Source organism: Leucoraja erinacea, chromosome 2 (genome assembly GCF_028641065.1).
Source record: "Leucoraja erinacea ecotype New England chromosome 2, Leri_hhj_1, whole genome shotgun sequence".
NCBI classification, from domain to species: domain Eukaryota; kingdom Metazoa; phylum Chordata; class Chondrichthyes; order Rajiformes; family Rajidae; genus Leucoraja; species Leucoraja erinaceus.
In genome coordinates, this window is record NC_073378.1 from 16,161,300 (window position 1) to 16,187,906 (window position 26,607).

The 26,607-nt window shown below is 43.7% G+C and overlaps 1 protein-coding gene across 9 annotated transcripts in view; it reads left to right on the forward strand.

Moving 5' to 3' along the window:
* Positions 1-26,607, forward strand: part of abi1a (abl-interactor 1a) — a 114,558-nt gene that overhangs the window by 29,561 nt on the left and 58,390 nt on the right. The gene's annotated exons all lie outside the window — the stretch shown is intronic.

The window sequence follows — 26,607 nt, forward strand, 5'->3', positions numbered from 1 at the left end:
TCGTGGAAACTGGCCATTTGTCCCATAAGACATAGGATCAGAATTAGGCCATTTGGCCCACTGAGTCAACACCGCCATTCAATTGTAGCTGATTTTATTTTTCCCTCTGAACCCCATTCTCTTACCTTCTGCCCAACATCTATGCAGATCAAGGTGCCTCTCTGAACTTGTCCCATTTATCTATGTTTGGCCTATTCCCCTCTATCCATATACTGTCCAAATATCTTTTAACATTGTAATTGCACCTGCCTTTACCACCACATATGTAACTCATTCTAGATGCCCATCTCTCTTTTTGGGGGGGGGGGTAAAATCTTTCTCCATGCAACATAAATCTATATCCTCATGTATGACACTCCCCTACCCTGGGGAAAAAGACTCTCTACCTGTCCTTCATAATGTTAGAAACCTCCTGGTTATTCCTTGGCCTCCTTTGCCTGTGAGGGAAAATGGTCCCTGGCTGTTCTATTTCTCCTTGTAACTCAAGTCCTGGAATCTTTTCTGCACACTCTTTAGCTTAGTCACATTCTTCATATAAGGAGGTGATAGAAATACACAAAATATTTCAAATGTGGTCAGCCCAAGATATTGTATAGCTGTAATGTGACATCCCAACTGTGGCAAACAATTTCCTGACTGATGAAAATAACTGTCATATGCTACCTTCTGCGTTACCATTTCCAGGGAATTATGCAAATTGTACCCCTAGGCCGCTCTGTTCTACAACAGTCCCTTACCTTAGTAAATGCCGTTCACTATGCTTGTTCAAACTTGATTTAACTTTCCAAAATGCACTGTTTCACACTTGTCTGAGTTACAATCCATCTGCCATTCCTTTGTCCATTTTCACAGTTGATCTGAATCCTTTTGTAATCTTTCACAATCACCTTCACTGTCCAATGTTGGTGTCATTCACAAACTTGCTAATCATGCCACCTATATTCCTATACAAATGGTTAATATAGATGATAAATGGATCCAGGATGAATCCTTTTGAGGTTGCAAAATGTTTGTCTTTTTGAGGGTGTGGCTCATGGGCAATAGTATTTCACAAACACTGGTAATTGTAAAAGATCCATGATTATGTTGATCTGGCGGTTTGGTTATGAAGCATTCAAATAAAATGTAAAACTAATGTCCTTCATTTGCTATGTTTTGGTGATTTGTGAGTTAACATCCATAACGCACCACCATTTCACTGGGTAAGATGATCTGCAGTGTTTTAATTATTCTGCCTTAAATGTCAGTCGGTTCCACCTGGCTTATTCAACTTCAGTTGTAAAAATAATTGAAATACATTTCTGAGTAATTTGGTAGTAGATGTGTCTTGGTCAGCGTTGCAAATGTTAAAATTGTGTTCCACTTGTGCAGGGAGATTGTAATTTAACAAATATATATCTTTAGAATTCACAATTAGTATTGGTTTCATTAATTCTATACTTAAAGTATGTAGTGTTTATTTTGGAGAACTTTAGGTACAAACGAAGAGTAAAATTTAAGCTAAATGTAATGGAAAGGGGTTTTGTGCATTGTCATCAATAAATTGAAGTAAACTGTTACTGCAGGGTTAGTGAGTGTTGCTTTTGAGAAATTTTCTTTCGAAGCTTCTTGCAAATGATGGTCTTTCAATTCAACCAGACCATGGTAATTTGACAAATATCTCTCTTCAATATATTTTCATAATTGAATAGGCATTGTGCCAGAAAGATGGCATAACTGGGGTTTATAAGAATGTTATTGCTATACACATGGACTGTACCTCGATGTTTGAAAATGGTTGTCTATAAAATATTCCCAGCCTTTTTTTATATTTCAGGCTTTCAGCATTCTGATTTGATTCTATTAAATTTGATTTAATGATTCATAACAAGATTAACTTGTGTGAAATTGCTGTGTGAAAACTGGCTAAGTGTTTAAATGTCTGAACTGGAATGTCAATTCTTTCCTCAATTTACAGCATTGCCTACCAAAGGTCTGCAGCACACTTTCACTTACTGCTTATTGAGCAATTAGTGCAGGTTATTAACTCTTCAAACGTGCAGCAAAATGTATTCATGCCTTTTTTCCAAGAATTGCGCTGTATTTTCATATTAACAGATTCCCTAATTTACCTAGGCAGGTGGTATCCCTTTTTTCATTGTTCTTGAGTTTATATTTGGCAAGTATAACAATTGAAGGCGGTGAGCCATTTTCTGAAACCTCTGAGCAATTGTGTGACGTGCCAGGCAATTGCAGTGTGGCAAAAGGTGCATACTACTTCAGAAAAACGTGATTAGATTTCTATATACTGTGCCCTCCGTAACGTTTGGGGGGAAAAGACCTATCATTTATTTATTTGCCACTGTGCCCCACAATTTGAGATTTGTAATAGAAAAAAATCACATGTGGTTAAAGTGCACATTGTCAGATTTTATTAAAAATCATTTTATACATTTTGGTTTCACCATTTAGAAATTACAGCTGTGTTTACACATAGTCCCCCCCCCATTTCAGGGCACTATAATGTTTGGGACACATGGCTCCACAGGTGTTTGTAATTGCTCAGGTGTGTTTAAATGCCTCCTTAATACGAGTATAAGAGAGCTCTCAGCATCTAGTCTTTCCTCCAGTCTTTCCATCACCTTTGGAAACCTTTATTGCTGTTTATCAACATGAGGACCAAAGTTTGTCAATGAAAGTCAAATAAGCCATTTTGAGACTGAGAAACAAGAATAATACTGTTAGAGACATCAGCCAAACCTTAGGCTTGCCAAAATCAACTGTTTTTAACATTATTAAGAAGAAAGAGAGCACTGGTGAGCTTACTAATTGCAAAGGGATTGGCAGACCAAGGGAGACCTCCACAGCTCTATAATAAAGGAAAATCCCCAAACACCTGTCCGACAGATCAGAAGCGCTCCAGGAGTCAGGTGTGGATTTTTCAATTACCACTGTCTGCAGGAGACTACATGAACAGAAATACAGAGGCTGCTCTGCAAGATGCAAACCACTGGTTAGCTGCAAACATAGGATGGCCAGGTTACAGTTTGCTAAGAGAGCAACTGGAAAAAAGGTCTGTGGACAGATGAGATGAAGATTAACATATTAGAGTGATGGCGAGAGCAATGGAGGAGAGAAGGAACTGCCCAAGATCCAAAGCATACCACCTCATCTGTGAAACACAGTGATGGGGGTGTTATGGCCTGGCCATGTATGGTTGCTGAAGGGACTGGCTTACTTATCTTCATTGATAATACAACTGCTGATGATTTAGAGACACAGAGAGTGGTGAATCTCTGGAACTCTCTGCCACAGAGGGTAGTTGAGGCCAGTTCATTGGCTATATTTAAGAGGGAGTTAGATGTGGCCCTTGTGGCTAAGGGGATCAGGGGGCACGGAGAGAAGGCAGGTACGGGATACTGAGTTGGATGATCAGTCATGATCATATTGAATGGTGGTGCAGGCTCGAAGGGCCGAATGGCCTACTCCTGCACCTAATTTCTATGTTTCTATGTCTATGTTTCTATGATAGTAGCATAATGAATTCTGAAGTGTATAGACACATCCTATCTGCTCAAGTTCAAACGAATACCTCAAAACTCATTGGCCTGCAGTTCATTCTACTGCAAGACTATGATCCCAAACATACTGCTAAAGCAACAAAGGAGTTTTTCAAAGCTAAAAAACGGTAAATTCTTGGGTGGCCAAGTCAATCGCCTATTCTGAACCCAATTGAGCATGCCTTTTATATGCTGAAGAGAAAACTGAGGGGGACTAACCCCCAAAACAAGCATAAGCTAAAGATGGCTGCAATACTGGCCTGGCATAGCATCACCAGAGAAGACACCCAGTAACTGGTGATGTCCATGAACCGTAGACTTCAAATAGTCATTGCATGCAAAGGATATGCAACAAAATACTAAACGTGTCTACTTTCATTTACATGACCGTGCTGTGTCCCAAACATTATGGTGCACTGAAATGGGGGGGGGGGGGGCTATGTATAAACACTGCTGTAATTTCTACATGGTGAAACCAAAATGTATAGAAACACTCTTTAATAAAATCTGACAATGTGTACTTTAACCACATGTGATTTTTTTTTTTTTTTTTTTTCCCTTTTTTTTTTTCTATTACAAATCTCAAATTGTGGCGTACAGAGGCAAATAAATAAATTATGTGTCTTAGTCCCAAACATTATGGAGGGCACTGTAGGTTTGACTCTTAATACAGGCGTACAACCTTTTATCCGGAGTTCCGGAAACCGAACAGCTCCGAAAACCGGACATTTTTTCCAGGATGTCGTCTGCACACCAAAGCGTGTGGCGCCAAACTTGACCCGAAACGACCCACGGTCAACCCAGGTCTGTACTACTGTAGCGGCTGCCTCCTCCCCGGAGACCGGGGAGACACTTAAACATCTGTAAATCATCGTTTAAATGTTAGTCAGTTAGTTTGGAGGGCTTTTATGTGATGGGGGAAACTTTAATTCTTAGTCCCCTACCTGGTCGGAGAGGCGGGGAGTGGGCAATGCCTTACCGGGTCGCCGTGCAGTAAGCTCCGGAGCGCTGTGGCCGCCGACTCCCAACATCGCGGAGCTGGGGCTGCAGGCGTCCGGCCGCGGGCGGTGCCGGTTGGAGCTCCGACCCCGGCAACTCTACCCCTAGCTGCGCGGCGCTACAAATGCAGCGCGGCCCGCGGCCGGACGCCCGCAGCCCCAGCTCCGCGATGTTGGGAGCCAGTGGCCACAGCGCTCCGGAGCTTACCACACGGCGACCCGGTAAGGCATTGCCCGCTTCCCGCTGGTATCCCAGCGCTGCGACGCCGCCGACTCCCGACATCGCGGAGCGGAGCTGGGGCGTCCGGCCGCGGGCGGTGCTGGATTTGGAGCGCCGCGCAGCCAGGGATAGAGTTGCCGGGGTCGGAGCTCCAACCGGCGCCGCCCGCGGCCAGACGCCCGCAGCCCTAGCTCCGCGATGTTGGGAGTCGGCGGCCACAGCGCTCCGGAGCTTACTGCACGGCGACCGGGTAAGGCATTGCCCGCTCCCCGCCTCTCCGACCAGGTAGGGGACTAAGAATTAAAGTTTCCCCCTTCACCTCCACCCCCACCCCACCACATAAAATCCCTCCAAACTAGCTGACTAACATTTAAGCAATGATTTACAATGATTCCCTGGTCTCCGGGGAGGAGGCAGCCGCTCCAGACTTTTCAAGCCGCCCGCGCTACCTACCTAATCTACGCTAAAAATCTTACATTCGGAAATCCGAAAAATTCCGAAATCCGAGAAGTGTCTGGTCCCAAGGCTTTCGGATAAAAGGTTGTGCACCTGTACTTGTGAATTTTACAGAAAGCCGGTAACAATGTAACCCACCTGTGTTTTGATTTAAATGGGGGTGGATGTCAGCAGACTATGTTCACCATATCTACTCCGCGGTTTGGTTTTTATTATAGGTTAATTTTTTAATTTTAGCAATTATTTTTTATTAGTAATATTTTAACTGAATTTATATTTCCAACTACTATGGTGGGGGTGGTGAGTTTACTTACAGATCAATCATACAGACACCTTAATCACTATGCTGGAGCATCACTATTAATAGACAGACTTCCAGGAGTGTTTGACAATGAGAGCAAGGATATCCATTGTGTATATTATGCTCATGTGTAACTGTACAACTTTTTTTTCAAAATGGTTGAGTAAATATGAACAAAAAGATTAATTTGTGCTAATCTTCAGAATGATGATACATGTTTTAAATTATCCAGTAAAATACTCAATTCTTCATGCTATTGAAAATTATTAATACAGTTTCGCTGACACCAATTAGTCCCAATGAACTCAATGCATTCTAACCCTGCTTTGAACAGAAGGTTGGTGGTGGAATGCGACCTGCCCCGCCATCCTTGAATGCATATGTATCAGTGGTTGGGTACTGAGGCAGACACAAAATTGGATTCCCTGAGAGTGATCCACAGAAAGCAACTGGTCCGGATGGAGTCACTAGCTGCACCCTCGGGACCTGTGTGGATCAGCTGGCACAGGTATATACATCTTTAACCTTTCACTACTCCACTCAGAAGTCTCCAACTGCTTCAAAAAGGCACCTATCATCCCGGTAAAGTAAGGTAGTTGCCTTATTGGCTACTGCTCAGTGGCCTTGACACCCACCATTACGAAGCACTGAGAGACAGGTGATGGTGCATATTCACTATAACCTTCAAGCCAGCCTTGATCCACTGCAGCTTATTTACTGTTGCAACAGGTCCACACCATATGCCCTGGCCCTAAACCTATCTCTAACACCCAGACAACAAGGACTCCAATGCGAGACTCCTATTTATTGATTATAGCTCTTCCTTTAACACAGTCCAATCCAAGCTCCAGAACCAAGGAATCTGCCCCCCTTGTTGCCACTGGATCTTTGACTTTCCGACCCACAGACTGCAATCGGTGAGAATAGGTGACAACAACACTACTACAATGATAACTCTCAACACTGGTGTCTGGTGAAGAATGCATTCTTAGTCCCCTACTATACTCCCTATGCACTCATGACTCTTGGGCCAGATTCCGCTCTAATTCCATCTACAAGTTTGTAGACGACACCACTATGGCAGGCCAAATCATGAGCAATGACAAAGTAGAGTCCAGGAATGAGATGGAGAACTTGGTAACATGGTCTCAGGATAAAAACCTCTTCATTGTCAACAAGATGAAGCCGCTTGTTATTGATTTTGGAAAGCATGGTGGGGTTTATGTCCCAATCAGCATCAGTAGCGCAGATGTGAAAATGGTTGAGAGCTTCCTTGGCATTAATATTTTCAATGATTTGTCGTTGACCAACCGCATTGATGCAATAGCTAAGAAGGCACACTAACATCTCTACTTCCTGAGGTGACTGAGGAAATTCAGTCTGTCTCCCATCTACATGTGCACCAAAGTCTGAAGAAGGGTTTCGGCCCGAAACGTTGCCTGTTTCCTTCGCTCCATAGATGCTGCTGCACCCGCTGAGTTTCTCCAGCTTTTTTGTGTACCAAAGTAAGTATACTCTTGGGTTGCATCACAGATTGGTTTGGGAACAGTTCTGCCCAAGACCGCAAGGAATTGCAAAGAGTTGTAGATGTAGCCCAGTCTTTCACTCAGGAAAGATCATTGTCTCCATCTACACTTCACGCTACCTTAAAACAACAGCCGACATAATCAAAGACTTGTCCCACCCAGGTCATTCCACCCTTCGAGCCAGCACTGTCATTCAATATGATCATGGCTGATCATCCAAACTCAGTACCCCGTTCCTGCTTTCTTCCCTTATCCCTTGATTCCGTAACGAACTGGTTCAATTTTTACCTCCGTCCAGAAGTAGAAAAATGCAGAAAAATCATTGAGGTGCTGGAAGACTGGAGGATGGCTAATGTTGTGCCTCTATAAGTAACTAAGATGTTTGCTGAGGGTAGTTTCAGCAAGGCTTTTGAATAAGTTATCGTTGGTGGGTTGCTCTGGTAGGTTGGATCACATGGAATCCGGGGAGAGCAGGGAAATTGACGTGGAGGTGGTGGAAGGTCTTTTCGTACTGGAGACAGGTAATTGGGGGTGTGCCTTGGAGGTCGGTGCTGTGGCCATTGCCAGTTGTCATCTATATCAATGATTTTTAATGAGACTGTACAAGCCATGATCAGTAAGTTTGTAGATGACACTAAAACATGTGGTATCATAGAAAGTGAAGATGGTTCTCAAGAATTGCAATAGGATCTTTGATCATCTCGGCAATTTGATGAAGAATGGAAAATCGAGCGGCAAAGTGGTGCAGCAGTAGTATTGATGGCTTGCTGTGCCAGAGACCTGATTGTGATTTTGTGTACGGAGTTTGTGCGTTCTCTTTGTGATTGCGTGGGTTTTTTCCGGGTGTTCCAGTTTCTTTCCACATTCCAAAGATGTACAGGTTTGTAGGTCAATTGGCTTCAGTAAGGTTTAAGTTGTCCATAGTGGGTAGGATAGTTATAGTGTATGGGGATTGTTGGTCATGCGGACTGTGTGCCGAAGGACCTGTGTCCGCACAATATCTCTAAACTAAACCAAATAAAACTATCTGGAGATTAATTCTAGTATGACTTAGGTTTTGGATTTTAAATGTTAAACCAAGGCAAGATTTTTCCAGTAGTGCCCTGGGGAGTGGAGGGATTAGAGAGTATAAGTATGTATTTCCCTGAAACAGGTAGGGTGGTGAAGAAGGCTTTTTGTACATTGGCCTTCATCAGTCAGAATACAGAGTACAGAGGTTACGATGTTAAGGTCATAAGTGATAGGAGTAGAATTCGGCCATTCGGCCCATCGTCTGCTATGCCATTCAATCATGGTTGATCTATCTCTCCCTCCTAACTCCATTCTCCTGCCTTCTCCCCATAACCTCTGACACCTGTGCTAATCAAGAGTGTTTCTATCTCTACCTTGAAAATATCCACCGACTTGTCCTCCATAGCCATCTGTGGCAAAGAATTCCAGTTTCACCACCCTCTGACTAAAGAAATTTCTCCTTCCTAAAAGAACATCCTTTAATTCTGAGGCTATGACCTCTTGTGGAAATATCCTCTCCACATCCACTCTATCCTAGCCTTTCACTATAGTGTATGTTTCAATAAGATCCCCCACCTACCCCACTCATTCTTCTAAACTCCAGCGAGTACAGGGCCAGTGCTGACAAATGCTCATCATAGGTTAACTTACTAATTCTTGGGATCGTTCTTGTAAACCTCTGGACCCTCTTTAGAACCAGCACATCCTTCCTCAGATATAGTGCCCAAAATTGCTCACGATATTCCAAATGCGGCCTGACCCGTGCCTTAGAGCCTCAGCGTTATATACCTGTTTTGTTTTCTAGCTCCCTTGAAATAAATGCTAGCATTGAGTGTGCTTTCTTTACTACCGATTTGACTTGCAGAATAACCTTTTGGGAATCTTGCACCGGCACTCGCAGTCCTTTTGCACCTCCGATTTCTGGATTCTCTCCCTATTTAGAAAATAGTCTACATCTATATTCCTACTAACAAAATGCGTGACTCCATACTTTGCTACACCATATTCCATCTGCCACTTCTCCCAACCTGTCCATGACCTTCTGCAGACTCCCTGCTTTATCTGCACTACCTGCCCCATCACCTATTTTCGTATCACCTGCAAACTTGACCATAAAGCCTTCAAATCAATGTACAACGTGAAGGGTAGTGGCCCCAGCACCGACCGCAGGGGAACTCCACTAGTCACTGGCACCCAACCAGAAAAAGCCCCTTTTATTGCCACTCTTTGTCTTCTGCCATCCAGCCAACCTGCTATCCATGCTAGTATCTGCTCTTTGATATCGTGGGCTCTCATCTTCCTTAGCTGCCTCATGTGTGGCACCTTATCAAAGGCTTTCTAAAAATCTGTAAACAACATCTACTGTCTCCTTTGTCTTGCTATTTACTTCTTCAAAGAATTCCAGCAAATTTGTCAAGCAAGACCTTCCCTTTGCAAAGCCATGCTGACTTCTAATTACTCTGTAACCTCATCCTCATACAGAGTAGATCTACAAGGATGTTGGCAGGACTGGGGACCTGGGCTATAGAGATGTTGGACAGGCTAGGGGACTTCATTTGTTAGATCACAAGAAGCTGAGGGGTGAGATTAGACATATAAAATCATAAGGGGGTTAGATAGGGTGAATGCACATAGACTTTTTTCCCCCAAGGTTGGTGAATCAAGAACTAGAAGGCATAGGTTTAAGGTGAGAGTGGGAAGATTTAATAAGAACCTGAGGGGCAACGTTTTCACATGGTGTTCGGTATATGGAATGATCTACCTGAGGAATTAGTTAAGGCGGGTACAATAATGGCATTTAAAAGACACTTGGATAGGTACATGGCAGGCTGTGAGTAATTACTCGGGGTAAGCATTGGGCAGTCATTCAACCTTTAAAAATCGTAAAAAAAACAAGCATGCGCAGAAAACCGTAAAACCGCACATGTGCAGATCGGTCCTGTAGACTGTCAGTCGACTTAAATTAAAAAAAACAAAAACCCATATGTGCAGATTGGTCTCCTCTCCTGTAGGCATGCGCAGCACCTTGCGCGCAGTCCATGGCGCAATGGCAGGATCTCAGCTGCCTTTATTGCCCGTTGTAAGTGAAGACTTGAAGCAGCTTCCACGGCACGCGAGTTGAACATAGTTACGCGTACTGCGGATGAAAGACACGGGAGAATTATGCATACCTAAGATTGATTATTGAAATAATATCCATTTAATAATAAATTGTGGCGGCTCCTAAGGGTCGGGAGTTCGTGCCGTCGGCACCGGAGCAGCAGGAAACGCCCTCCTCCACCCTTCAACGCCTTCGCGAGCGAGTTGGCAGGCTCGCACCCGTCCCAACATCCCGCCATGGGACATTTCGCCCACACGTGCCTATGGCCCTCACGGACTGCCCATACGTCTTCCTGCGCCGTGATGCCCACCGGACGCCACTCCAGAGGCCGTACGAGGGCCCGTTCCGGGTGCTGGAACACGGGCAGTCGACTTTTGTCCTGGACATGGGGGGCCGGCCAGAGGCCGTGTCGATTGACCGTTTAAAGCCGGCGCACCTGGACATTGACCAGCCGGTGCTGGTTGCTCAACCTCGGCCCCGAGGGCGCCCCCCCTCACGACTCCCTCCACCTGTCCCTCCACCTGTCCTCCCGCCGGCCCCTCGACCTGTCCCTCCACCTACGCCCCCGCAAGCCCCGGAATCTGCTGACTTCCGCACGCGGGCCGGCTGGGTCGTGCGCCCGCCGGAGCGTTTTGTGCCTCTGGTTCTGGGGGGGGGTCCTGTGGCGGCTCCTAAGGGTCGTGCCATTATACTGCCGAACCCCTCGGCACAGGAGTGGCGCAGTCCGGAGGCGGTCCTTAGCCGGAGGGTATAAAAGGCAGGGTTTGGGTGCCATCTTTTCCTGGTTTCGTCTTCCCCTGAACCGGGAGGAAATAAAGTAAAGTGCTTCTCAAACTTCAGACTACTTGCCTCATTTTGAGACCCACGCACTACAAAATACTGAATTTAGTAAATTAGTTGAAAATCTTTACTATTAATATTTAATAATTACCTTTTTACAATTTTAGTCAGGGTAGGCACTGCTTACCTTGCCTACCCTGATGGCACGTGCCTGGTACATGGATAGGAAAAGGTTTGAGGGATATGGGCTAAACCTGGGCAAAAGGGACTAGTTTAGATGAAACATCTTGGTTGGCGTGGTCTGTTTTGGCGCTGTCTGATTCTGACACTCTTTCCGAACTTTAAATGTTGCAAGACTAGGTGCTAAATTTCCCACCGCAAATTGGAGGAACATCTCCTGATATTTTGGTTGGGTAGTTTACACCCCAGTGGTATGAACATTGTCATCCAATTTCAGGTAGTCCTTGCTTTCTTCCTCCTTCCTCTCCCCTTTCCAGCTCTCCCACAGCCTATCGTCACCGCCTCTTCCTTTTTCCCCTTCCGACATCAGTCTGAAGAAGGGCCTCAACCTGAAATGTCGCCTATTCCTTCGCTCCATAGATGCTGCCTCACCTGCTGATTTTCTCCAGCTTTTTTGTCCACCTTCAAATGTGACAGAGTTCCTTGTGACTGAAATCTGTGTTGGTAGAGATTATGAATGGATCTTTTCACTTTTTTGAGTTATTTAATCCACCATCACTGATGGATTGAATGCATTTATTTTTCTAGATTTGAACCATTATTTATCTTACTGTTTGGTAATCAAAACGACCTGAAAAGGTATTTTCGTGTTGGAGCTGTTGACACTAATTTGGGTATATTACACACATCACAGCTACATTGTAGCAATTTTGACAGGAAGACACTGCAACGGGTGGTGAAAACCGTCCATCACATCATCGGTGCCTCGCTCCCTGCCATGGCTGACCTTCACCGCACACGGTGTTCGAGTCGGGCTGGCAAAATCATTAAGGACCCCTCACACCGCAACCATGGATTATTTGCCCTCCTCCCATCAGGGAGGCGGTACAAGAGCCTCAGGTCTCGCACCAGCAAGCTAAGGAACAGCTTCTTCCAAAACACCATTACCCGGCTGAACTCACAGGCCTGGCGCTAGCTATCTTTTATCTGTATATATATATATTTGCTATGTTCTAGATCAATATATCCTCATTTGTATATATTGTTTTAATCAGCATTTTACTATTTTGCACTCTGATTAGATGCTAAACTGCATTTTGTTGTACCTGTACTTGTATTTGTGCAATGACAATAAAGTTGAATCTAAGCTAGTCTAATCTACAAAAATTCCAATCTTCCAAAGTATTTAAATGCCTTTGTGATGTCATGTTGTCTCAATTAAAATGTTAAACTTCTGATGATTAATTGAAGTAACATAATTGAGCAACAGATCTCAAAATTGGAATATTTGTGCTTCGGACCAACACTACTTAGTGCACTATTAGATCTGGATGTTCTTAAGCAACAGTTGACCAATCTTCAGTTTACGCATTCAATATTTGCAGTTGCACGATTCTCATTTAGAACACAATTTTACATTGCAATGCTGTATTTTTCGTATGAAGTCGTGTCCTGTTAGAGAATGGGTTTCCTTGCGTTTGGATACACGCAAAACCTCTGGCTGAGCAGGAATGAACTGCAGATGCTGGTTTACACCGAAGTTAGACACAAAATGCTGGTGTAACTCAACGGGACTGGCGGCATCTGGAGAAAAGGAATGGGTGATGTTTCGGGTCGAGACCCCACTTCAGAAGGGTCATCTGAAGAAGGATTTTGACCCGGAACTTCACCCATTCCTTCTCTCCAGAGATACTGCCTGACCCGCTGTGTTACTCCACCATTTTGTGTCTAACCTCCATGGTTGTTACTCTGGGCACAAAATAAACATTTCCTGAACCTGATCCAAGCAACAAAAATGAAACAACGCTAGAAATATTTAGTGTGTCAGGCAGCATTTGTGATGCAAGGGTTGACGTTTTAACTTGAAATTTTATCTGACTATAGTTACAAAATGTATTTGTCATCAGGGGCTTCTAGATGTTGAGAGCAGAAGTCCTTAATCTGCTCTACCTTTCACTTTTCCCCGTACCCTCTTGAGAAAATGAAGCAATTCAAGTAATCTCTTAACTTTCTAAATCACTGAAGTCACGGTCTTCATTGTTTAAGAGGGAACTGCAGATGCTGGAGAATCGAAGGTTACACAGAAAAGCTGGAGAGGAGAACCTGCTGCACCCGCTGAGTTTCTCCAGCTTTTCTGTGTAACTCACGGTCTTCATTGTTGAGATGATGCTGTTGATGTGCTTTTCACAGCTTGTGATTAAGTTCCTACAAATGCTTACATCAACTAAATTTTAGAAGTTTTTTTATTTTAAATAAATAAACTAGTCCATTTTCTTGTGTTCAAGACACATTATTGAAGGTAAAATCCCTCCCACCTGCACGCTAAGTAAGTTGCTGTTACTTTGTACTGTTTTCTCTGATCCCATAATCTTATGCTTTCTCAGGAAAGAACTTGAACTGTAGTCCAGGAAATACTGATGAACCACTTCTCTCCATGAGCAGGCAAGCAAAAAACACGACCAGAAATATTATTCCAGCCAATAGTAAAATACAGAAAGTAAATGTAATCTGTGACTTGTTGAATCTTTGAGATTGTGTTAAATAATATATTTAACAGTATCCTTTTAACAATAAATCATCTTTCAATGACAATATCAAAGAGGGGAACTTAATTATTTAATATGTGCCTTCTGTCTAATAAAAGAGCAACCAATTGAAATCACTGGTATTCTATGTCTCAATGGGATTTAGGAAAATATTTTCTTGGTTCTTGCTTTTATAATTTTTGGGGGATCTGGTGACACAATTTTAAGGCTGCACAACTGATCATGGTAGTTGTGCCAGAATTTTGAATGTAAGAATTAGGTACAGGTGACGGTGGCACAGCGGTAGAGCTGCGGCCTTGCAACGCCAGAGCCCGGGTTCCATCCTGACTACGGGTGCTGTCTGTATGGAGTTTGTACATTCTCCCTGTTGCCGTGTGGGTTTTTACGGGAGTTCTTGTTTCCACCCGCATTCTAAAGGCGTACTAGGTTATAGAGCATCAGCAAAATTGTAAACGGTAAAAACTGTCCCTAGTTTGTAGAATAGTGTTGGTGTATCGGCTGATTGCTGGTTGGCGTGGACTTGGTGGGCAGAAGATTCTGTTCCGTGCAGTATCTCTAAAGTCTAAGGTTATCGGATTTGACCATCTGGCTTTTCAAAGCCTGAATATCAAAAATAATGCAAGATGGTAGAAATCTGAAAGTAAAAGAAAGTGCTGAAAAACTTCAGCAGTTCTGAGAGCATCTAATCATGGAAATAAATGACGAACATTTCAGCTCCGAGAGGCTCTGTTAATAAAGTCAATTACGATTTACCTAGGAAAGGCACAATGCTGGATTAACTCAGTGGGTCAGGCAGCATTCCCACAGAACATAGGTGTAGGAAATAACTGCAGATTCTAGTTTAAACTGACGGTATACACAAAATGCTGGAGTTATTCAGTGGGACATAGAAAAATAGGTGCAGCATTATCTGGCGAGAAGGAATGGATGACTTCAGATCGAGACCCTTCAGACTAGTAAAGCGAAACAAGAGAAATAGATGGTCAAGTAGAGAGAGATTTAGAACAAATGAATTAAAGATATACAAAAAAGTTACGATGATAAAGGAAAAGGGCCTTGCTTGGTGAGAGAGTGAACCTGGTGTGACTTGGGTGGGGGAGGGAGAAGGATTGCAGGGGTTACTTGGAGTTAGAGAAATCAATATTCGTAAGACTGGGTTGTAAGCTGCCCAAGCAAAATATGAAATGCTGTTCCTCCAATTTGCGATTAGCCTCCCTCTGACAATGGAGGACGCCTAGGACAGAAAGGTCAGAAATGGGAAGGGGGCATTGAAGTGTTTAGCAACTGGGAGATCAGGTAGGTCCAGGCGGACTGAGCGAAGGTGTTCAACGAAACGATCGCCCAGTCTACGTTTGGACACGCCAATATATATAGGAGTCCACACCTTGATACAGTAGATGAGGTTGGAGGAGATGCAAACCTGAAAGGGCTGTCTGGGACCCTGGACAGAGTTGAGGGACAGAACATAGATAGGTGGCGTTTGGTGTCTGATTGCTTCATTCAAGTTAGCCTCCAGTATCTAGTGTTCGAGTAGACAGGATCTCTTGTACAGCGACACGATCCAATTTTTTGTTTGAAAATATTTTTTAAACTTGCTTTTTAAAATTTTGCTATTACTCTTTTCAACGTTGTACTCCATCTGCCCAGTTCCCACAAACCCGTCTGTCACCTTGAAGCCTCAGTGCATTTTCTCTTCACCCAACTCTCCAATCCCACTTTTTTTTTTTTTTTTTTTGTTTTGTATCATTTGCAAAGTTTGGAAATATGCCATTTGGTCCCATGGCCAAATTATTGATATAATGGTGTGTAGCTAGTCACAATCGTGGATCCCGGTGGAATTCCGCTAATCGGAACTCAACCGCCTAAGAAATGCATGCTTATCCACTCCTTGCTTTCTGTCCATTAAGCCAATTCATAATACATGTGAGTATATTGCTCCCAGTTTCAAATGCACAATGTATGAAGAAACTTGTAGCAATATAAATTGTCAGTAGTAACATATTAGTATGCTATTGATTGATCTTAAAACTTCAAATCTCTGAGGTAGATAATATAATTGACGAGCTGTTGGCCAACACTAATATTGAAATTCCTGGCAGTTTCCTGCCCATCCAGTTAACCCTGTACATATTACCCCAGCAGGAGCCTCCTTGCATAAACAATAGTTGGCTTTTATTGTTTTATTTTAAATATATATTTTTAGTCAAAAACAGCGTCGGAGCAAGAAGTGGTTTCACCCACAATCTGCGGCCTAAGGTGATTGTCAAACCGTTGAACTTGTTTTGCATTTTGGAGACATAAAAAGGAATGCAATTAGAATAATTAGAGCATAAAAATGTAATTGTTAAAGGCGATTTTGCTTGAATACTAAATGTCCTTTTGCATGGAAACCTTTCAACTATTCTCTTCCAGATATTGCAGTCTAATTTCTGGGGAATTGTAAGGAGATGTGTTCTGTTGCTGGACTCCATGAAAGGTCTTGCGGCAGTAGATTAGTTAGCAAAATTGTGCAATATGGATATTGGGAAATTAGTGCTAACCCCTGTCTGTGGTGCTCCATTTCCCTGCAAGTAATGAAACCATTTTATTGCAATATCATTTTCTAATTTGTAATTGAAATTTAATTTTCAGATTTATTTGAATCGATTATTTAGTAAGTTGTGTATGCACTGAATTTGCAAAAGGAGACCAGGAAAAGCTTGCTTCTATCCTGAATGTACTCTATTTTCTTTAGTAGCTAAAGAAAAATATTAATTGTTCAAGTTCCTCTGTTTGCAGAATTCATTTTGTTCTTCATTTTAACCATGATATATTTCTACTTTTTATTTTTTTTTGTTTTCCTTGTCCAAAATACCTTCTCGTGAAAAGAAAGAAGGGTAGACATAACTTGGCTTTTGATCTTCCTTTGAATCCCATCATTATTTTAAACAATCCCATGGGGTTGAGGATGATTTGGTATCACTGTGGCTCTCCCACAGCCTACTGTCTCCGCCTCTTCCTTCCTCCCCCCCCTCCCCCCCCAACGGGATCCCACCACTGGCCACATCTTCCCATCTCTTCTCCTGTCGGCTTTCCGCAGAGACCGCTCCCTCCGACAAGTTTACCAGAAAGCCAATGCGTCTTTGGGATGTGGGAGGAAACCCACACACTTGCAGAGAGAATGTGCAAATTCAACACAGACAGTGCCCGAGGACAGGATTGAACACAAATCTCTAAGTAACGTATATTTTAATTCAGTTCAAGACTATGGGGCAGTACATTGGTCATAAAGTTTCTGCCTAAAAGTGCCAGAGACCTGGAATTGATCCTGAATATGGGTGCTGTCTGTATGGAGTTTGCTCCTTTTCCCTTTGATCGCATGGGTTTTCTCTGGGTGCTCTTGTTTCCTTCCACATTCCAAAGGAGTTCAGGAACCTTTTTTAGACCTAACCCAAAACGTAATATTTTCCTTTTGTCAGTAAAGAAAGCGAATGGCATGTTGGCTTTCATAGCAAGAGGATTTGAGTATAGGAGCAGGGAGGTTCTACTGCAGTTGTATAGGGTCTTGGTGAGACCACACCTGGAGTATTGCGTGCAGTTTTGGTCTCCAAATCTGAGGAAGGACATTATTGCCATAGAGGGAGTGCAGAGAAGGTTCACCAGACTGATTCCTGGGATGTCAGGACTGTCTTATGAAGAAAGACTGGATAGACTTGGTTTATACTCTCTAGAGTTTAGGAGATTGAGAGGGGATCTTATAGAAACTTACAAAATTCTTAAGGGGTTGGACAGGCTAGATGCAGGAAGATTGTTTCCGATGTTGGGGAAGTCCAGGACAAGGGGTCACAGCTTAAGGATAAGGGGGAAATCCTTTAAAACCGAGATGAGGAGAACTTTTTTCACACAGAGAGTGGTGAATCTCTGGAACTCTCTGCCACAGAGGGTAGTTGAGGCCAGTTCATTGGCTATATTTAAGAGGGAGTTAGATGTGGCCCTTGTGGCCAAGGGGATCAGAGGGTATGGAGAAAAGGCAGGTACGGGATACTGAGTTGGATGATCAGCCATGATCATATTAAATGGCGGTGCAGGCTCGAAGGGCCGAATGGCCTACTCCTGCACCTAATTTCTATGTTTCTATGTCTGGCTGGTTGAGTTACTCCAGCTTTTTGTGTCTATCTTCAGTTTAAACCAGCATCTGCAATTCCTTCCTACACACACGATACTATACGATAGAACTTTATTAATCCCAGGAGGGAAATTTGGTGTGTGGATATATATCATGCACGCACACTTTTGTTGTCTCGTTTATAACATTGTTTACAGAGTATTATGCTTACATATTCTGTTGTGCTGCTGCAAGTAAGGATTTCATTGTTCTAACTGGGACGTGAGAGAATAAAACACTCGACTCTTGACTTGCGTCGCTAATGTGTGGGATAGAACTAGTGTATGGGTGATTGGTGGTCGGCGTGGACTAGGTGGGCCGAAGAGCCTGTTTCCACGCTGTATCTTTAAATTAATCTAAAAATACTAAAACCAGAGGGAGTCTAAAGAAGGGTCTCCACCCAAAACGTCACCCAATTTCTTCTATCCAGAGATGCTGGCTGCTCCATGGAGTTTCCCCGCACAATGAAAGCATGGAATAGTCTTCACCCTACCATAGTTACCAACCAGACGCAACTAAATTTAAGGCAGCTCTTTTTTTCCCCCAAGATCCCTTTTTTTTTTGCTTAAGTCCAAGTCAAGAGTCAAGAGTCCAGGGAGTGATTCTGCGATGGTTTTCAGCGGTCGCGGCGATCGGACAGCTATGGCGGCCAGATCTCCCACAATCCAAAGGGAGTGAGAAAGTGCCCGACGCCGACCAGTTGTCATGGCAGTGCGCATGTGCAGGGCGGCCGATGATGTGCTGGCCCTGGTTGTGTGCATGTGCAAGGGGGGATTTTCAGGCCGCGGTAGTGTGCATGTGTAAGGCGGCCGGCCGTGCTGGAGGATGGCGAGCGGAGACCCGGACACGGATGGCGGGCGGAGACCGAGAGTGACAGTGAGATAGAGAGGGGGGCCCGCTCAGAGTTGAACGGCAGGTGTCCCAGTGCCTGCCAAGCCGCACAAAATGACACTGCTTTTAGGTTGCCTGGCAGGACTTTAGGTGGCCATTGGCACCCGGGCAACAGTTATTTTCGAGCCATGATTTAGTTTTTTTTAGTTTAGAGATACAGCACGGACACAGGCCCTTCGGCCCACGGGGTCGGCGTTGATCAGCAATCACCGCACATTAACTATCCTACACCCACTCTGGACAATTTTTACATTTGCCAAGTCAGTTAACCTACAAACCTGTACGTCTTTGGAGTGGGAGGAAACCAAAGATCTCGGAGAAAACCCACACAGGTCACGGGGAGAATGTATAAACTCCGTACAGACAACACTTGTAGTCGGGATCCAGCCCGGGTCTCTGGCGCTGTATTCGCTGTAAGACAGCAACTCCATCACTGCGCCATCGTGACTGCCCTAATGGGTGTTTGAGGATCAGCAAAGAATCAATGGGATAAAGGGTTTGTTTCTGTTCTATCCTTTGGAACCCTTATTAGGAGAAATGGATTAAACAAATGAATGAAAACTTGGCAAATGCAGTTTAATGTAGGGAAAGTGGTAGATCATGCATTTTGGAAAAGGGAATCTGAAAGCAGGCAAATGGAGAGAAACTGCCAGGGAGTGGAGTATAAAGGGATTATGGGTGTTTAAAAGCATGAATCACAAAGTTAGCAAAGTGAGGAGAAGGTTCATCGCGTGAGGCGCCTCTTGAGTTCGAGATCTGCAGAACAAAAATCCTATAGCGGAGCTGAGCTGTAGAATATTTGTTCCGCAGAACTTTCTCGATCTTTCTGCCTTTTGAAGAACGGGATGGGGGGGTGGGTGGGCTAACGTACCTCGTGGAAAACTGCGCATGCGTGTTGACAGCAGCTGCATTAATCCAGAGCGTTGGGGGGCGGGGCCACCACGAAAGACAAAAAGCAGCTGGGAACCATTATTTTTTTTAAAAGTTCGGTGAGAATTTTAGTCAAATAGCTCGGGAAATAATTGACCCGATTTTTGAAATCATTTTTTTTTAAATGTCAGCGGTCGTATAAATTTAGATTGGTCCAATTTACAATGTCGGAAAATGTGTACATAAAAACGTTTAAATCACAAGGGCTACTGAAATATGTAAAAATGTCCCCGTTTCGGCATCTGGTTTTCGATGAGACACGTTTCACAGGCAAAATCAGACACGCAGACATGACCAGTTGGGTCTGTTCCCGCAAGGGGGGAGGCGGCCTGACGTCATCGCGCAAAGCTAGGCATATGACGGCGAGACGCTACGTACGCCCTCATTGCGCCTGCGGGCTGACAGGCCGTTGACGGTGGGATTTTCGGGGTACAAGCCCGCGGGATGGGTGGGGGGGGGGGTGGGGGGGGGGGGGGGGGGGGGGAGGAGCGAAACTATGTTATTAAAAATGTGTACATAAAAACGTTTACATCAAAGGCCAAAAATCTCTCTCACACACACACTCACTCACTCACTTACTTACTTTCGGGGAGGGCAGGAAGGTGGGAGAGGGGGGGGGGAAGAGACAGTGAGAGCGAAATGCAACCGTGTGAATGAAGCGCGTGCGTCTCGTGCACGAACGCTGTCGGCAGCGCTATGGAATTCAGGGGCGTCACACACACACACACACACACACACACACACACACACACACACACACACACACACACACACACACACACACACACAGCGGCAGGACAATGCTAAGCTGACAATGAAGACAGCAAATTTAAAAAAAATGTCTGAAATTAAAAGTTAATGTTAAGAATTTGTAATGTTAAGTGAGAAATAATTAAATTCAATGAAAAACAATGGAATCAACAATAATTAGTGGAGTTAAATGGCAAACAATAAAATTCAATGCAATGAAAAAACAAATAAACATTGCTTTAATCCACAGCGGAGGGGGGAGGGGCAACAGGCAGGTTGGGGGGTGGGGCCAGGAGGCAGGTGGGCCTGGGAGCAAAGGCATTGTGAGGTCAGCAGCTGGGCAACTTATTATTTTTTTTAAATGTCTGTTTGGTGATAAATTTTAGTAAATATCTCGGGAAATAATTGACCACATTTATAGAGGATTGGATTTTTGAAATCATAAGGAAAATTACTACCAGAATATGTAAAAAAAAATCACTGGTATTTTAACGTCAGCAGCTGGGCAGTGGTCAGATGTAAAAAACAAAAAAAAGATCAGATTGGTCAACAATAATACAGTGGGCAGTGGAGGCCAAGTCACTGGATGGATTTAAGAAAGAGTTAGAAAGAGCTCTAGGGGCTAGTGGAGTCAAGAAATATGGGGAGAAGGCAGGCACGGGTTATTGATAGGGGACGATCAGCCATGATCACAATGAATGGCGGTGCTGGCTCGAAGGGCCGAATGACCTCCTCCTGCACCTATTTTCTATGTTTCTCCCCTCTCCCTCTCCCTCTCTCCCCATGGCATTCTCGGAATCATTTGGCGTTTTATCGGGACGGCTGCATCTGCGCTTCCTTCCTGTTGGGGGGGCTACTGGTCCATACCCTCCGTGGGTGCCGCCTGGCCTGCTGAGTTTCTCCAGCACTCTGTGTTTTTTGTTTGGCTCTGGAGTCGAAGGTGGACACGGGGGGCTGGGGTGTGTCAGAGGGATGGGCGGCGGCTCTGGGGAGAGGGAGTGGGTGGCGTTTCGTGTCGAGACCCTTCTTCAGACAATCACAAGTACTCTTACCGACGAGAGTTCAGTTCAGTCTGAAGAAGGGCCTCGACCCGAAACGTCTGGAATTCTCTGCCAGAGAAGGTAGTTGAGGTCAGTTCATTGGCTATATTTAAGAGGGAGTTAGATGTGGCCCTTGTGGCTAAGGGGATCAGGTGGTATGGCGAGAAGGCAGGTACGGGATACTGAGTTGGATGATCAGCCATGATCATATTGAATGGCCTACTCCTGCACCTATTTTCTATGTTTCTATGATTTTTATGTCACCGATTCCTTCTGTCCAGAGATGCTGCCTGTCCTGCTGAGATACTTCAGCTTTGTCTATCTTCAATTTCAGAGTTAAATAAAAAGTGCTGGAGGAACTCAAAGGGCTAGGCGGCATCTGTGGAGGGAATGGATTAGGAGTTGTTTCGGGCCAGGGTTCTTCTTCAATAGGAAGGAACTGCAGATCGTGCATGATATTCTTCCGATATAAATTGGAATTCCGATTTCTTTTGTTTTCCTATTTGTCAATTTTTTGTGCCCGATTATTTGGCAGCCAATCAACCGCTGTCTCTAAGGGGGTTGCATCCAATCATTGACCAGCTTCCCTTAAAATTCCTGTCCAATCAACAAACTGGTCTCCCCCCGTCCAATCAGCTGCTGTCTCCAAGGGCATTGTGTCCAATCACATAATATGCTGGTCACTCGGCGACCAATCACCGACGAGCTTCCATTATTGAAGCAGCCAACACAGAGAGAGAGAGAGAGAGAGAGAGAGAGAGATGCACAAAAGTAGCTATGACATAATCACAATAAACTATTACAAATAAACAATAAACAAGTTATGCATTCTTGTACTCTTACATGGGTATGACCACATTAAAAAAATTCAGCCAAATGGCACCGCGTAAAAATACAGATTTCCTCAGTAAAATACTGATTTTCAGGTACTAGAATACTGAAATGCTCTGATAAAACTTGGCAGCTCTGGGCATGACGCACGGAGTAGCTCAATCTTTCTGGATACAAGGCAGCTTCCAGCATACATTAGTAACACACGCAACACATGTTTTTAACTGTTAAAAACCTCCAAAATGGTCAATTTTTGCACTGTAAATTTTTTTGGGAATGGGGTAGCCGTGAGTGAAAACCGCCAAAATCACATGCCGGCGGATTGAGGGCAAGTCTCGGCCCACGACAGGCTGGGCTGGAGGGTGACAGCGCTCTGAACCAAATGCTCTAGTATCTTTGCTCTGAATCCGAGCACCAAGGTGTAAACGGCCCGAAGGAGCGCATCCCTTAGGACAGCCCCTACTCTCCCTCCGGGGTCAGCGCTGTCTGGCCAAGACCTATTTTTATATATAGGTGGAAGTGCTCAGGCGTGCAAGAATGTTTGCTTATAAAATTACTAAGTTTATATATTTTAAAGAGATCAATTTGCATGATGTCTTAAAGTATGCTAAAATCCTCAGTGCCCAACAAGAGCATATTTATCTGAAAGATATGATGAAAGTTTTTTCAACCTCGACCAAACACAACTGTCGTCTGTTCCCCAGGCTTTGCACATACTGAAGGAAATACCATGTCACTAATTTCATATATCTAAAATAGAACACTTTCTGTCGCATAGAAACCTGTTGGGCGAATGAGGAAATGTTTATTTGAAAATGCCACCAAAGTTCATTTCTTGCACTGTGTTTAACTGCAGCTGATGTTGAAAGTAATTGGATAACCTAATCCATTATTTTTCACTCGCGTTCAGTATTGATGACATTCAAACTTTAATCTGAATACAAAAGATTGAAAGTTTATTCCTGCAATGTGATGACTGGAACTACAAACACTGCTCCAAGTACTGTGTATACTGTGGAACAAGAGGGTAGCTATGGAAAGTTGCAACATAACATCCAAACTTGTATTTTATGCAATGATCTATGATAGAAAGCACGCCATATACCTCTTGACCAGCCTATTGACTCGTGTTGCCGTTTTTAGGGTGTAATGTGATTTGATTACTCTGCATCTGTTTATCAACATTCCTTTGTGCTCTGCCATTTACTATGTGTTATCCCCATTGCTAATTATACGATCTACATTCACATTCAAGTTAATATACATTACAAACGGCCAAAGGTCAAAACACCAATTTGTCTCTGACACTCAGCAATGGCCAAAAAAGCACACCAACGCCGCTACTTCCTCAGTAGACCAAGAAAGTTCAGCTTATCTCCACTGACTTGTGCTAACTTCCACAGACAAACCATAGAAAGCATCCTTTCGGGATACACCACAGCATGGTTTAGCGACAGCTCTGCCCAAAACTGCAAGAAATTGCATAGAGTTGTGCAGACAGCTCAGTCCATCGCACAGATTAGCCTCCCCACCTTTGACTCCATTTACACTTCACGCTGCCTCGGGACAGCAGCCAACATAAATCAAGGATTTTTTTCCCCACAGTCCTTCCTTATCCACTGCTTCCAGCTTGAAAGCACACATTATAAGGTTCAGGAGGATCTTCCTCCCATTGTTATCTACTGACCATAAGCTGGGGTGTCCTTCATAGACAAGGTTTTTACTGTCCTGCCTTCAATTTCCTTTGTTACCTTCTCAAAAATCCCAATCAAATTAGTCAGGCAGGATCTGGAGTGCAGGAGGACGAGGGACGATCTTATAGAGGTGTGCAAAATCATGAGAGGAATAGATCGGGTTATTGCACAAAGTCTTTTGGCCAGAGTAGGGGAGTCGAGAGGCATAAGTGTAGGATGAGGGGAGAAGATTTAATAGGAACCTGACGGGTAACATTTTTACACAAAGGTTGGTGAGTGTATGGAATCAACTGCCGGAGGAGAGAGTTGAGGTAGGTACTATTGCAATGTTTAGGAAACATTTGTGCAGGTACATGGATAGGAGAGATTTAGAGGGAGATGGGCCTAACGCAGACAGGTGGGACGATTGTAGATGGGGCCTGTCTTTCTCTAACTTTTTCCTTCCCACTTCTAGATGGGCAACTGACATTAACTTTGTTACCTGGCTTCATTATTTAATGCTATCATTATTTAATAAAGGAACAGCAATAGCTCTCTTCCAGTCTTCAGGCATCTCACCTGGGACTAAATAAGACGCAAATTCTGAGGCACCAGTAATCTCATTTCCAAAAGTATTCTGGAATAGATCGCATTGTTCATAAGTTGTTAATCCTTCAGCATTCCAAGACCTCTAGCACCACCGGCTCTTAATACTGACGTGCTCCAAACTGTCATTGTATCCCTCCCGAAACTTGCTATTCACATTATCATCCTTGTTGAATAAAGCAATTACCCCTATGGTTTTAAAGGATACCCACTCTTGCAGCATTCTCCTTCTCATATACTGTCAGAATAACTTGGGTTTTCTCCTTAATCTTGCTTGCCAAGGATTTATTTTTGCCTTCCTAATTTATATTTATAAGCATCTGAATAAACAGGGTCTGATTAGGAACAGTCAACATGGATTTGTGCCTGGAAGGTCATGTTTGACTAAGCTTCTTGAATTTTTTGAAGAGGTTACTCGGGAAATTGATGAGGGTAAAGCAGTGGATGTTGTATATATGGACTTCAGTAAGGCCTTTGACAAGGTTCCTCATGGAAGGTTGGTTAAGAAGGTTCAATGGTTGGGTATTAATGGTGGAGTAGCAAGATGGATTCAACAGTGGCTGAATGGGAGATGCCAGAGAGTAATGGTGGATGGTTGTTTGTCAGGTTGGAGGCCAGTGACTAGTGGGGTGCCTCAGGGATCTGTGTTGGGTCCACTGTTGTTTGTCATGTACATCAATGATCTGGATGATGGTGTGGTAAATTGGATTAGTAAGTATGTAGATGATACTAAGATAGGTGGGGTTGTGGATAATGAAGTAGATTTTCAAAGTCTACAGAGAGATTTATGCCAGTTGGAAGAGTGGGCTGAAAGATGGCAGATGGAGTTTAATGCTGATAGGTGTGAGGTACTACATCTTGGCAGGACAAATCAAAATAGGACGTACATGGTAAATGGTAGGGAATTGAAGAATGCAGGTGAACAGAGGGATCTGGGAATAACTGTGCACAGTTCCCTGAAAGTGGAATCTCATGTAGGTAGGGTGGTAAAGAAAGCTTTTGGTGTGCTGGCCTTTATAGATCAGAGCATTGAGTATAGAAGTTGGGATGTAATGTTAAAATTGTACAAGGCATTGGTGAGGCCAATTTTGGAGTATGGTGTACAATTTTGGTCGCCTAATTATAGGAAGGATGTCAACAAAATAGAGGGAGTACAGAGGAGATTTACTAGCATGTTGCCTGGGTTTCAGCAACTAAGTTACAGAGAAAGGTTGAACAAGTTAGGGCTTTATTCTTTGGAGCGCAGAAGGTTAAGGGGGGGGACTTGATAGAGGTCTTTAAAATGATGAGAGGGATAGACAGAGTTGATGTGGATCAGCTTTTCCCTTTGAGAATAGGGAAGATTCAAACAAGAGGACATGACTTGAGAATTAAGGGACAGAAGTTTAGGGGTAACATGAGGGGGAACTTCTTTACTCAGAGAATGGTGGCTGTGTGGAATGAGCTTCCAGTGAAGGTGGTGGAGGCAGGTTCGTTTTTATCATTTAAAAATAAATTGGATATTTATATGGACGGGAAGGGAATGGAGGGTTATGGTCTGAGTGCAGGTATATGGGACTAGGGGAGATTATGTGTTCGGCACGGACTAGAAGGGTCTAGATGGCCTGTTTCCGTGCTGTAATTGTTATATGGTTATATAAGTACTCTTGTACACTCGCTATATTCCTCAAGGGACCTCTTTGATGTTTCTTTGAACATATTTTTCTAATATATGTTGACTTCCAAACTTATGTGATAATTAATTTCTAAAATACTCATCCATTATAAATAGCATATCAAATGTAAGCAAATTAACATTCAGTTACCAAATATTTAAATAATTTTGAAATCTCTGCCTGAATATTTAACTTTGCACATGCTGCAAGACTACCTTGCAGTTAAATTGGATTTAGAGTATTGAGTACAGAAGTTGGGAGGACATGTTGCAGTTATGTTCAGTTTTGTGCACCATGTTATTGGAAAGATGTTCTCAAACTGAAAAGGGTGCCGAGAGGATGTTGCCAGAACTCAAGGGCCTGAGCTCTAGGGAGAGGTTGAGCAATCTAGACCTTATTCCTTTGAGGGCAGGAGGATGAGAGGTGATC